Source organism: Lycium ferocissimum, chromosome 10 (genome assembly GCF_029784015.1).
Source record: "Lycium ferocissimum isolate CSIRO_LF1 chromosome 10, AGI_CSIRO_Lferr_CH_V1, whole genome shotgun sequence".
In the NCBI taxonomy this organism is placed as follows: domain Eukaryota; kingdom Viridiplantae; phylum Streptophyta; class Magnoliopsida; order Solanales; family Solanaceae; genus Lycium; species Lycium ferocissimum.
In genome coordinates, this window is record NC_081351.1 from 38850615 (window position 1) to 38863664 (window position 13050).

Genomic DNA, 13050 nt, shown 5'->3' on the forward strand with positions numbered 1-13050 from the left:
GAGGAGGAGAGCTAAATTGAAAAAGGAGAAGATTTCACTCTTGTCTCATTGCTTCAAAAGAGCCCAACGTTTCGAATCTTGGTCAAATATGCTGAAACGAGTCGTCCTTTTGTCAGTGAACACGCCAAGATCTGAAGACTTTCACGAAAACGGAGAGGGCAAGCCACTGCCATTGATGTAGGGTACTGAAGCTTTGCTTCAAAGGGAAAGGAGATGAAAAAGACGTTTGTGGCTGCATATTTGGGATGGAAATTAGGTTTGGGAAAAAAGAATTATGGGCTGCTGAAGGGTCTTTTTGTTGGGCTTAAAAAAAAAATGGGCTGTAGCTTTGCAAAGCTTTCCCTTTGGTTGAATAAACATTCTGCACTTAAATTCTTAAATTTGGACTTAGCATTCTTTCTTCCGTAATCATATATTAATATGTGCTTAAGTGAACAAATTACATAATGCAAAATATAATGCCTAGTAGTTATATAGCAGTAAAAATTATATGATATCATGATATTCACACCATGATATTTATAAGGTATAACACTGAAAATGCTATCATTTAGTTGTATAAAATAAATGCGATGCGTTTTTTGCATAAGACAATAAAATAAAAAATATTAAAAGTGATCATGACAGTAATAATATTAAGTGATGGCAATATAATAATAATAATAATAATAATAATAATAATAATTATAATAATTATAATAATAATACTAACGGTATTAATAATGATAATAGGCAATGACTATAGCTGGATAATGAAAAATGACGACATTAATAGAAAGCTAATAGTTGTAATAAAATATAAATAACTGTTCTTAAGTTATCAAAATATTAGAAGCGCAAATAAATATTTTGGAAGAAAGACGGGACAAAATTGGGTGTCAATAGCTAGCCTTTTGCGAGCTTTGCCTGATGTGGAGACACTCAACATACATGTGGAAACTATGCTTGTAACTGCCTGGAACTTTTTCTCTTCCTTTTACATCTATTCATCTTATTAAGATTAACACTCTTCCCCCCTCCCTCTTTTCCTGGATAGTTGTTCGGTAGGGGCATGTGAATAATTCCTTAATTATCAGTAAGAAGCTGTGCTTTTGTCACGGTAATATGGTTGGTTTGATTGCTGCTTTCTTTGTAGCAAATTAGCGTTGAAACAGAAAGGATTCTTGTTCTATCACTCTTAGCTTGGCTTACCTATGCTATAAATTTTGTTAAAAGGAATGGCATCATAATCTTTTCCCAGTAGCTTTATTTGTGAAATCATTTTTGTCACTTTTTTGCAATTTTAATTGTCTGACCTCCATTTGTGGCTTTTCAAATGTGAAGGTTGCTTGGTTTCTCATGAAGCCTTTGTTGCACTCTAGACAATGCATATGTGCTTTGAATTCTCAAGATCTGCAAACCTATAACAGGGACAAATTGTTAGGCTCAATTTCATCAACAGATTTTGTGATTATTTACCAAGAGTTAGCATGATAAGGAGGTTCTTTCGTTTTGGCAAACTAGAAATTAGCTTTTGATTTACTGCAGATGTAATTTTGAACTTGTGACATTCCAAATATTATGATGGCTGCTTGGTTTCTTAGAAGCCTTTGTTTGTTGCACTCTAGAGTTTAGACATAGCATATGTGCTTGGAATTTCTGGCAATTTTCGTTTTCCTCGAACTGTCGAGATTGCCAACCTACAAATCAAACCACACGTTTTCTCGTAATAATTAGGGTCTTGAAATGCTTTATTTTTCTACCCTTAGTCAATAGCGTCAAGATTCTTGGACATGGTTCTCTGTTTTGTTTACTTGGATGAAACAGGTCCCTACTGTTTTGTTTCAGAAAATAATCTGTAGCTGGTGTATGTAACCCTTCATTAGGTTACTAGTTGGATGCTGCAATTTTAAAGATGACTTTTGGCTACCATATGATTGTACCTCGTTTAGGTTTGATTTTAAAATAACTTTCTCATGTGATGTGAATGAGAGCTGGTATTCATTTTCTGGTGATAGAAAATTTAGGATGATGACATTTGTGTAAAGTTACTGTTAGTGTCTCTTTGTTGCGGTTTTCTTATGGCTGCTGGTGCCCGGATTCAACAAACTGTGAAGCTTGTTGATGTTTTAGTTTCTTTGATAGATATTTCACAAAGATAGCAGCATATAAAGAGTTAATAACACATCTCATAGTACATAACAAACTTTATTTTGATGTGATCTGAGTTGAAGAAAGGATTATTACCGCTGGAAATGCTTTTGGATTATTAACGCTGGAAATGCTTTTCTTCCAAGATATATCGAGTACCAAAGATTATCTGGTAACTCTTGTTGTAATATAGATTCAGATCTTACCAGCAGCTTAAAGGAAAAAAGCGGCCGAAAACATCTTCCAGATAAGGAAGTCGAGTTTGTTAAACAAATTAACAAAGTGTTTCTTGAAAGATCTTCGAGTTCACAACTTTGTTTTCTCGTGATTTAGACACAAGAAGTCACTTTATCTCATTTGTGGCATTTGAATACCATTCATTGAATCCAAATTATGGCTGAAAATTTTTGTTGCAAGTCCAAATATGCTGGTGAATTTTGGTGCTTTAGATTCGTAGCTCATGTGTAGTATATGCTATATAATGCAATCGTTGGCTTAGTATTTTTTTTTTTTTTTTGCCTCCTGTTCTGCTGCTTACTATAAACGGGGAGCTCGATTTGCTGAAATCTGAGGTCATATAATCCTTGTCTTAGAATTTTGGACATGTGCTGCAAGATACTATTTTCAAAGTGTGTATTATGTGGTTTTATGGTGGGGCTCTTATGATACGATTAGTGAAGAAATTCGTATCTGTGAATTGTAAAAAACTTTAGTCCCTCTGTCCCCATTTAATATATGTGACTGTTCCCATTTGGAATGTCCAAAACTTGATATCAGTCCATTAGTGATATTATTCTGTATAACGTTCAAATATCTCAGTTATGCAGCTTAATCTAATTAGGTAAATTTAAATTTAATCTGATATATTCTCTGTCAAACATGTTAGAAATAGCTAAAGATTCTTCCACCACTTTTGCTAACAGACAAAAAGTTAAGTTGGCATCTGCGCTGCTGTGCATTGGTCAAATGGTATCACATATAATGTGGTTGGAGGATGTATTTAAGTTTGGCTTAATACATTGACAACCCTTAATATTGTCATCAAATTTCATTTAGACACTCGAACTATGACTTGTTCCAATTGAGTACCTAAGCACATGATGAAGTATTGTTCTTATTAATTTGACACTTTGGCCCTACCATAATATGATGGTGGGCTATCTGAACTTTTACGTTGTTAGTAAAGGTTCGAATCCCCACATTATAATCCCCTCTCCTATTTTTCCTTACCCTACCCGCTATGTAATAATAATAATTTAAAAAAATTAAAAAATAAATAATAAAAAAAAGGGAAAAGGGTCAAATATACCCATCTACTTTAGTTTATTGATTAAATTTACCCTCCATTAGCCAAAGTAGTCAAATATAACCCTCTGTTAGCCAAAGTGTACACATATACCCTTGAATGGATGGAAAACCCAAATCGGCCAAAATTATTCAATCTCAATTAAAATTATCCGACCCGTCTCTTATAACCCGACCCCATCTCCTCTCCCTCACTGTTGCTTGCTCCATAGCCATCATTGCCGGCGAGCTCGAGACACCGGAGCTCCGGCGAGCTGCGGCCACTATCACAACATTTGCTCCTACTTTGATTAGCAAATGACAAGCCACATCTTCACCAGAGCATTTTCTTAAACAAGGTCCAAAATTTAAACTGACCAGAATTTGCGAGTTGTAGTAAAAATACAGAATCTCCTAAAATGAACGTACCTAAGTGTAAATTCATAATCCATGTCAGCTAGAATTTTTCGACGTGCTATGGAAGAAGAACCCAGGATAATCTTTCAACATAGGGAACCGTTAGTACTACTAAATTCAGTATATTGTAGAATGTTGAAAACAAGCTTTAACTTTCAAATAAGAACAGAACATTGTGCTCTTGAATGTTGAAAAAACAAACCTTGAAAGTCAAGTTCTTCGGAGCCATTTGTTTGCCCGCCTCTTTCTCCCCTATGCTATGATGTGATAGTGGCCGGAGCTCCCCGGAGTTCCGGTGTCACGAGCTCGCCGGCAATGATGGTTATGGAGCAAGCAAAGGTGAGGGGAGGAGATGGGGTCGCGGGTCAGGTTGTAAGAGACGGGTCGGATAATTTTAATTGAAATTGAATAATTTTGGCTGATTTGGGATTTTCATCCATTCAAGGGGTATATGTGCTAACAGAGGGGTATATTTGATTACTTTGACTAACGGAGGGCAAATTTAACCAATAAACTAAAGTAGAGGGTATATTTGACTCTTTTCTCTAAAAAAAAAGTAGGATCTAGTAGCTCAGTTGATTGCTACCTGAACTGTCATCTTGTTGGTGAAGATTCGAATCATACTTGTAATCCCTTTCCCCTATCCCCATGTAGTAAAAAAAATTTAAAAAAAATTGTACAAGACTTTGGCTTACTTTACAAGACTTTGGCTTAACTTTTATTTCAACCGGGAAGCACACCTATGATAAATTGTTCATTCAGTAAAATTAGAAATATATAAAACAATACTAGTTATGTGAGGCCCGTGCTAAGCCCGGGCCCAAACTCAAGATATAAAAGCAGATATTTTAACTAAAGAAATATAATTTGTGTTAGTACAAGTGTACAATAACAACAACAACAACAACAACAACAACCATATACCTTGTAGTCGCAGTGGGTAGTTATATAAAAAAGCAAAATTTTCGTTCCACTTTTAATATTTTAACTTCCATTTTGATGAAATTATTTAATTCAAATCAAATTTGGAACCGTAATTTGACATTATAACTTATGTATCCTAATTTTTCAAGTTATTTAATTCTAAATAAATAATCTATACATAGTTAATGAACTTTTAAGACAAATACATAATTTAACTTGTGCGACGGCTTTGGAGAAACTCCTCTCTTAATTAGGGATTAGGGGTTCGAACATGGATATGAAAAAAAAATCTTTGGAGGAAGCGCTCCCCCGAATAGGCGCGATGCGATGCGAATTATCTGGATTAATTGGGCTCAAATGCGGATATCGAGCACCAATCAAAAAATCAAAGAACGTGAAAAATGAGGTAGGAGGTTCGATAGCTTTTGAAAAGTAGACTTTAAAAACAAAAACAAAAAAATTGACATAAATAAATAAGATTAGTACCTAAAAGTAATTAATTAAAAAGTTTTTAAAAAATTTGAAAATTATTGTAAGGACTACAAAGTCCTAGGGAAATTTCGATAATTTTGAAAAGTAGACTTTAAAAACAAAAAACAAAAAAATTGACTTAAATAAATAAAATTAGGACATAAGAATAATTAATGAAAAAGTTTTTAAAAATTTGGGAAATTATTGTGAGGACTACAAAAGTCCTCACATTCCCTCTTATATATAATAGTAAAATGAGAGACCAAAATCGACATTTTCCCAAACACTCTTGTTTTTTTGTTTTCGTGAACCTTCAAACTTAAATGCTTAAATTTGAGAAAACAAAAACAAAATATTGGAAGTGTTGCTTGGAAAGAGATTTCAATTCCCAAATCCTTTTGGACCCAAAATCATGGGTTCTTGCGACTCCCGCAAAAATGCCAGCTCTAAAAGGTGGCACTATCTATGGACTTATGTTTATAATTTCAATTTCTCCCCGGAAAGGAAAGAGGAAGACTTCATATCCTTTGTTGATTATATATTTGCACATTCTGTTTCTTCCAAAATTAAAAGATTCCAACTGGACTGCTCTGGCATGGATCATTGCGTTTACAACTCACATATCACACAATGGCTTAGTTTTGCTGCTCAAAGAAAAGTGGAACATGTTGTATTCCGATCAGAGACTGTCGATAAGCCTTTCACATTGCCTGAATCTTTCTGCACCTGTTCGTCATTGATAACTTTAAATTTGACGTCTTGTTACTTTGATGCTGACGTGGCCATAGCGTGGAAGTCTTTAAAGAGCTTAAAGTTGGATTTATTGGTGTTATTTGATGATGATGTTGCGAACTTACTGTCAGGTTGTCCTGCATTGGAAGATGTGGAATTTAATTGTGTTGAGGGTTTTCATTCCCTGGAAATTAAGTCTTTCAAATTGAAGAGACTGTATTTGACGGGGTTTTATCCAATTGACGGCGACGATGATCCTTCCTTGGAAATTTTCGCCCTGAATCTTCACCATTTGGAGATTTCTGGACAACTTAGTGATCTCAAGTGTAGGCTTGTAGATGTTTCCTCTGTGGATAATGGTAAGCTTACTTTCGACATTACATGTATCAAAGACCTCGAGCATAATGATCAAGATTCTGATGAGGACAGTTGTTGTGATTATCATCACGTTTATAGGACAATCGTCCAAGATTATCTTCAAAAGTTGAGTTGCGCAACCGAGCTAACAATTGGAACTTGGTTCACAGAGGTTTGTTTTTAGCTCAAAAGTCCCTGTTTTCTCTAATTTGATTATCAACAGATAGGTGCAGAATGTAAACATTATACAATTGAGAACCTTCGCACAAATTTTACAAATGCAACTAGTTTAATTACATAAACTTGCAGTCTTGTGGACCTTTTTCGCAACTGTTTGTCAAACTTTATGAGTCAGGTATTTCTTTTATCATACTGCCAAAAGATATATATAGAAACCAGGACTTTTGTACTTGATGTTCCTTAAAGTATTTAGATAGTTTAATTTGTCATAGCACTGTCTCTCTCATGTGGAATACTTTATTTTTGTCATTGTTTTTGTTACTTTCTCCCCTCTTTACCAGTTTAATTGGGTTTACTGCACCAGGTCTTGTGCATGTTGCAGTATGAAGGAGTGCAGGTTCCTGAATTTGAACTGCAAATTTCTAACGCTACAGTTGCGTATGGACAAGTCTGATCTGTATGGAATAGCTGGCCCTTTTGCGAGCTTCGCCTCATGTGGAGACACTCAACATAGACATGGAAACTTTGCCGGTAACTTCTTGGACCTTTTTCATCTATTCATCTTATGAAGTTTTAAACCCCACCCGCCTCCCTCTTGTAAGAAGTTGTGCTTTTGCCACCTTAAAATGATTGATTTTGATGCTGCTTTCGTGGAAAATGAGCGCTGAGACAAAAAGGATTTTTTGCTATCACTCTTTGATTCCCTTACCTATGCTATAAATTTTGTAGAAGGAACGGCTTCATAATCATTTCCAAGTAGCATTATCTGTGAAATTCTTTTTGTCACTTTTCTGCAATTTTTTTGGGCTGACCTGCATTTGGTCCTGATTGTATTCTCTCGTGTCTCCAGTATGATAACTCCGACTGCCACTTGGAGTTAAGACATTTGGCCAAAGGAGATGATATTGATTTGCAGAGTTGGAATTCAAGCTTTGAGTTTCCCAATCTCAAGAATTTAAATATTGCCATCTCCCCCAGAGAGTGTCTGAAGCGTCATTTCAAATGGAGCTTTGACAAGCTATTCAAACTTTTAGAATTTTTGTTAAAGAATGCAACGGTTTTGGAGAACTTCGTTATCATGCCAAAGAGAATAAGGTGCTTTAGATGTTCAAAGAACTGCTCGTCCCGATTTTTATTTCGATTGGCTGAGAAATTGTTAGGTTGCACAAGATCCTTTACCAAATCTGTGATTATTTTCCAGAAGGCTTTCAATGACTACTGCAGATAGTGTTGTGTTTCAGGTCTTGGTAAATTTCGCCTTTTATTTTATTTTGGATTTGCTTCTGACAAATTTCTTGAACTATTCTATCTAACTAAGAACTAGTTGTTATTGATAGACTATGTAATAGTATAAATATTGTAAATATTCCCTTCCTTATGTATTGTAATCAGGTCCTGTAATTTAGGCTAGTATCATTCTAATTAGGGATACCTACTTTGTATATAATAACTTTGATACATCAATACAAGGCACGGATTGATTTAACATGGTAGCGGAGCTTAAGATGCGGCTGCCAAGGAACGTGCCCGCGATTCCAACCCCGCGACTTGTTGATAATGACACTCCTCTCCACCACCTGGCGGTCACAATAATTCCGCTAACCGACGTGATAATAATCGTGGCGGGTAAATTCTAACCGAACAAGGGCAAAATAACAACAACAACGCCAACCGGCGGAAGCAAGGCGCGGCGACGCGGACTGCCCGGTGGTGGCCGGTGGCCGACGGGACAGCCACCAGCGAGGGGGCTAGGCTGCTGGCCGCCAAAGAAGGTGGCCATATACCCGACGAGACAGTGGCAGCAGCGACCCGCCACGTCGCGGCCCGGCAGCGGCATTCTTGGCGCGGGTCCTCGGCCTCAGCAGGCCTATTCCATGCACGTTCCTCCCAACTCGGGGTACACTCCGACAGACGTGGGACAATGCATACTTATCCTTGCATCAACCGGATGACAATTGGTACATGGACACCGGGCGACTTCTCACGATTTCAACCTGTGTACTCTCAATGCCTTATTTTAATTTGAGCAATAATTCGGAATCATTGTTGGTAATGGTAGCACTATTCCAATTCGAGGCTATGGTCATACATCCCTTCCCCCACGCCTAATGCTCAATTACGTCTCCGCAATGTCTTAGATGCTCCAAAACTCATCAAAAACCTTGTTTCCGTACGTAAATTCACTAAGGATAATAATGTTTGTTGAGTTTGATCCTCTTTCAAGGATTTACCGACGGGGAGCCGCCTAATGAGATGTGAGAGCACCGGGGGAATTGTATCCTCTCAATGCCACGAAATGGTCCACTCCACCATCCACCTTCCTTGCCGCATCACCTAGGCATTTGTGGCATTCCCGCCTCGGCCATCCGGAAAAGCTATCCTTAGTTCTCTTCGTAGTAATGCCTTAATTGAATGTAATAGGCCCGTACTTCTTTTTGCACCTCTTGTCCTTTGGGGAAACATGTTAAATTGCCATTTTCCGATTCGTTGTCGTTTACTACTATGCCGTTTGACATTATTCATAGCGATTTATGGACATCTCAAAGTTCTAATGGGCACCGCTTATTATGTTTTCTTTCTTGATGATTATAGTAATTTTCTTTGACTTTTCCTATCTCTAACAAGTCCCAAGTGTATTCTATCTTTCTATCTTTTAAGGCATTAATACGGACTCAATTCGAAAGAGACATTAAAAACATTCAATGTGACAATGGGCGGGAATTCGCAAATGGGCAATTTCAATCTTTTTGCGCCTCCAATGGTATAAATTTTCGGTTTTCTTGCCCCCCCATACATCCCCTCAAAATGGCAAGCGGAACGAAAAATTAAATCCATTAACAACATAGTGCGCACTCTTCTTGTCCACTCCTCCGTCCCCACTCTTTTGGCATCATGCTCTCCAAATGGCCACCTACCTCCTCAATATACTTCCCACTAAAGTCCTTAGGCATAAATCACCAACCCAAGTTCTCTATCAACGAACCCCCTCCTATTCTCATCTCCGTTTTGGGTGTCTATGCTATCCACTTTTCCCATCTACGACTATTCATAAGTTACAAGCAAGATCCACCCCGTGTGTTTTTTTGGGCTATCCGTTGAATCATAGCCACCAACAAAATCATCATCTCACGGATGTCCTCTTGACGAAACTCAATTTCCCTTCTCCAAATTGCACTCCCCTCCCCAACGTCCTATGAATTCTTGGACCATGGCATTTCCCCATATACCTTGCATTTTCTATCTCCACCACTCCCTCCCGTCGTTCCTGGTCCCACCCTCCACCGCTCCCCGCACCAGCCGGACACGGCCCGCCAGCCCCCTCCCTCCCCCCACCGCCCCACCCGTGATGCGGCGATCCCGGTTGCCCGCCGTCCCCTCCCCCCACTGCCCCACCCGTGACTGCCCAGCAGTCCTACCACCCACCCGCGGTCACTGCCCAGCAGCCCTCCCGCATGGTTACTAGAGGCCAACGCGGGATTTTCAAACCCAAACAACCTTTCAACTTAAATACTTTCTCCATCTCGCCTCTCCCGCGACTCAATGCTCTAAATGACCACAATTGGAAGCTGCCATGGTTGATGAATATAATGCTCTAATTAATAATAAGACGTGGGAGTTGGTTCCACGTCCCCCGATGTGAATCTTATTCGTTCTATGTGGATTTTTCGTCAAAAAAGAATTGATGGTTCTTTTGAGAGGCACAAAGCCCGTTGGGGTGTCTCAAGCCCAGTTGGAGTTGACTGCGACGAGACCTTCAGTCCGTGCGTCTTAACTATTCGCACCGTTCGAGCATTGCACTTACACACTCTTGGCCCATTCATCGACTTGATGTCAAGAATGCTTTCCTACACGGTAATCTTAATGAGGATATGCATCGCCCTATTGGGTTTAAGGACCCACGCATCCCCATCATGTCTGTCTCTTGAAGAAATCGTTGTACGGCCTTAAGCGCAAGCTCCCCGTGCATGGTTCCAACGCTTTGCGTACTATGTCTCCACCATTGGTTTTTCACATAATCCGATCACTCTCTCTTTATTTATTGTCGAGGTTCGACATTGCTTACATTCTGCTATATGTTGATGATATTATTCTCACAGTTCCTCCTCGATGCTCTCTAGAAATCCATCATGTTCCCTCGCTTAGTGCCGAATTTGCTATGAAGGATTTGGGCCTACTATTTTCCGGGTATCGTTCACACGGCATGTTTTCTCTCGAAAAAATTATGCACAGACATTATAGAACGTGCGGGCATGACCGCCTGTAAGCCTGGGCAGACACCGGTCGACACCAAAGCCAAATCCGGTGCCACGGCGCCCTCATGCGATGATCCCACCCAATATCGTAAGTTGGCTCGCGACACCACGACCGTTGCGGTTCAACAAGTATGCCTCACATGCATGATCCTAAGGTTGCCCATATGCATGCTCTTAAACGCATAGTCCGATACATTCAAGGTACTATTGACTTTGGTCTCCATGACAAGTCCTCCATTGCCTCTCTTGTATCTTATACCGATGCAGATTGGTTGTCCCACACTCGCCGCTCCACATCCGTTGTGTCTTCCTCGATAACCTCCTCTGGTCATCCAAACGGCGCCCTACTATGTCAACCGAGTGCCGGCCGAATACCGTGGCGTTGCTAATGTAGTATGAGTCTGTTGGCTTCGCAACCTTCTCTTCGAGCTCCGTTGTCCAGTGCATATACCTATCGGTAATCCAGCACTAAACATATTGAGACGGACATACATTTCGTACGTGAGAAAGTTGCCCGTGGAGAAGTTCGTGTCCTTCACGTCCCGTCCCGCTAGGTGTATCTTCACTAAAGGTCTTCCCGCGCGTGCTCTTTGATGATTTAGGGGACACAACTCGACAACCTCCCGCTTTCGATGTGTGATAGACTAATAGTATAAATATTGTAAATATTCCCTTATGTATTGTAATCGTGTCTTAATTTAGGCTAGTATCATTCTAATTAGGGATACCTACTTTGTATATAATAACTTTGATACATCAATACAAGGCACGGATTGATTTCCTACAGTTATTATTATCTTACCCTTGTGACATACCAAATGTAATGGTTGCTTCATTTCATGAAGCTCTTTTTTTGTTGCATTCGAGATGTTGTGCATGTGTTTCAGAGTTCTTTCATAGGATTTTTTCCCTAGATCCGTCAAGTTGGGTAGACATACAAGCAACACCTTTTCTGATTAATTAGGATCATGAAATGTTATGTTTTGCAACCTTTATCCATGACATCAAGGTATTATGTCTTAGAGATGATTAACATTTTAGGCATTTTCTCGGAAGAAGGGACTGGTACTGTTTGTTTTTCTCAAATGATGTGTAGTCAGTTGTGATTGAGGCTTACAATGTTGTTGAATGCTTTTACTTGAACTTAGGTCATATTGTAAGAGCGGTTGATTTGATACATATGTTTGATTCACCTAAAATCTTACATTTACTATGTGCATATTCGAATTGTCTCAAAAAGCTTACTAGGAGTTGTAAAAAATTGTGGCTTCAGTTGGGTGTAAGTGTTGGGACCTTGCTTAACACTAGACAATCTGAAAAGAAGAGGAATAGTGCTGTGTAATAGATGCTTACCTGTGTATGGAAGGAAATGAGAGCATTGATCACTTGTTTTTGCATTCTACAGTAGCTAAAAGTGTTTGGGACATGTTTTGCAACTTTTTTGGCTCGAGTTGGGTGATGTCAAGGAAGTTGAAGGAAGTTTTTGTGAGCTGGAATGGTCTCATCGTTGGGATTATCAGAAGCATATGGAGGATGATACTGCAGTGCATTATATGGAGCATTTGGAAGGAGAGGGAACCAAAGGTGTTCTTTTGGAACCACAACTCCAACACATGTTCTAAAATTGAATATCTTCTTAATCTTTTTGCTTGGTCTAGTTTATGAGATGTAAATAGTTCTATTTTGTTTTTGAATTTTATTAGCTCCTTGAGTCTTTAGAAAGGAAAATATGATGTAAGCATGAGCTTTATCCTTTTTGTACAAAAATGCATCCTCTGGATGCCTACTGGAATGATATTTTAACTTTACCTGATCAAGAAAAAATTTCGTGGAACAACTTTGGCTTCTTTTATCCTGATGTTTTGGTACCACTGTTTTTTGGGTTTGGTTGAACAGGTTGTACTGTAGGACAATGCTCCTGCAAAATAATACCAATATATTGAACTTTGAATGAGTGTCATAATATTGGTCAGTATTTCGTTTGATTTTTTGTTACAACTTTTACTGTTTGTTAGCCCTTAAAATACCGACTGTAAAATTTCGCATTACGTTCAATGGTGTTACGTTAAATGAGTTTTAATAAAGAAACATGGTCGGTGAGAACTCAGAAGGAATAGCTGTCATGTAATCTAACAAATATAGTCAAGTGATCTTTCTAAGTAGGGTGGCTAGTTTGTTCATATATATTGCTGATGAATACCTTGAGTATATGTACAAAACACATTAATATGAAGAAAATGTATTCAAAAGACACTTCCAAATTGGGTATTGGGAGAAAAAAAAGGAACAACTGGTCTAAATT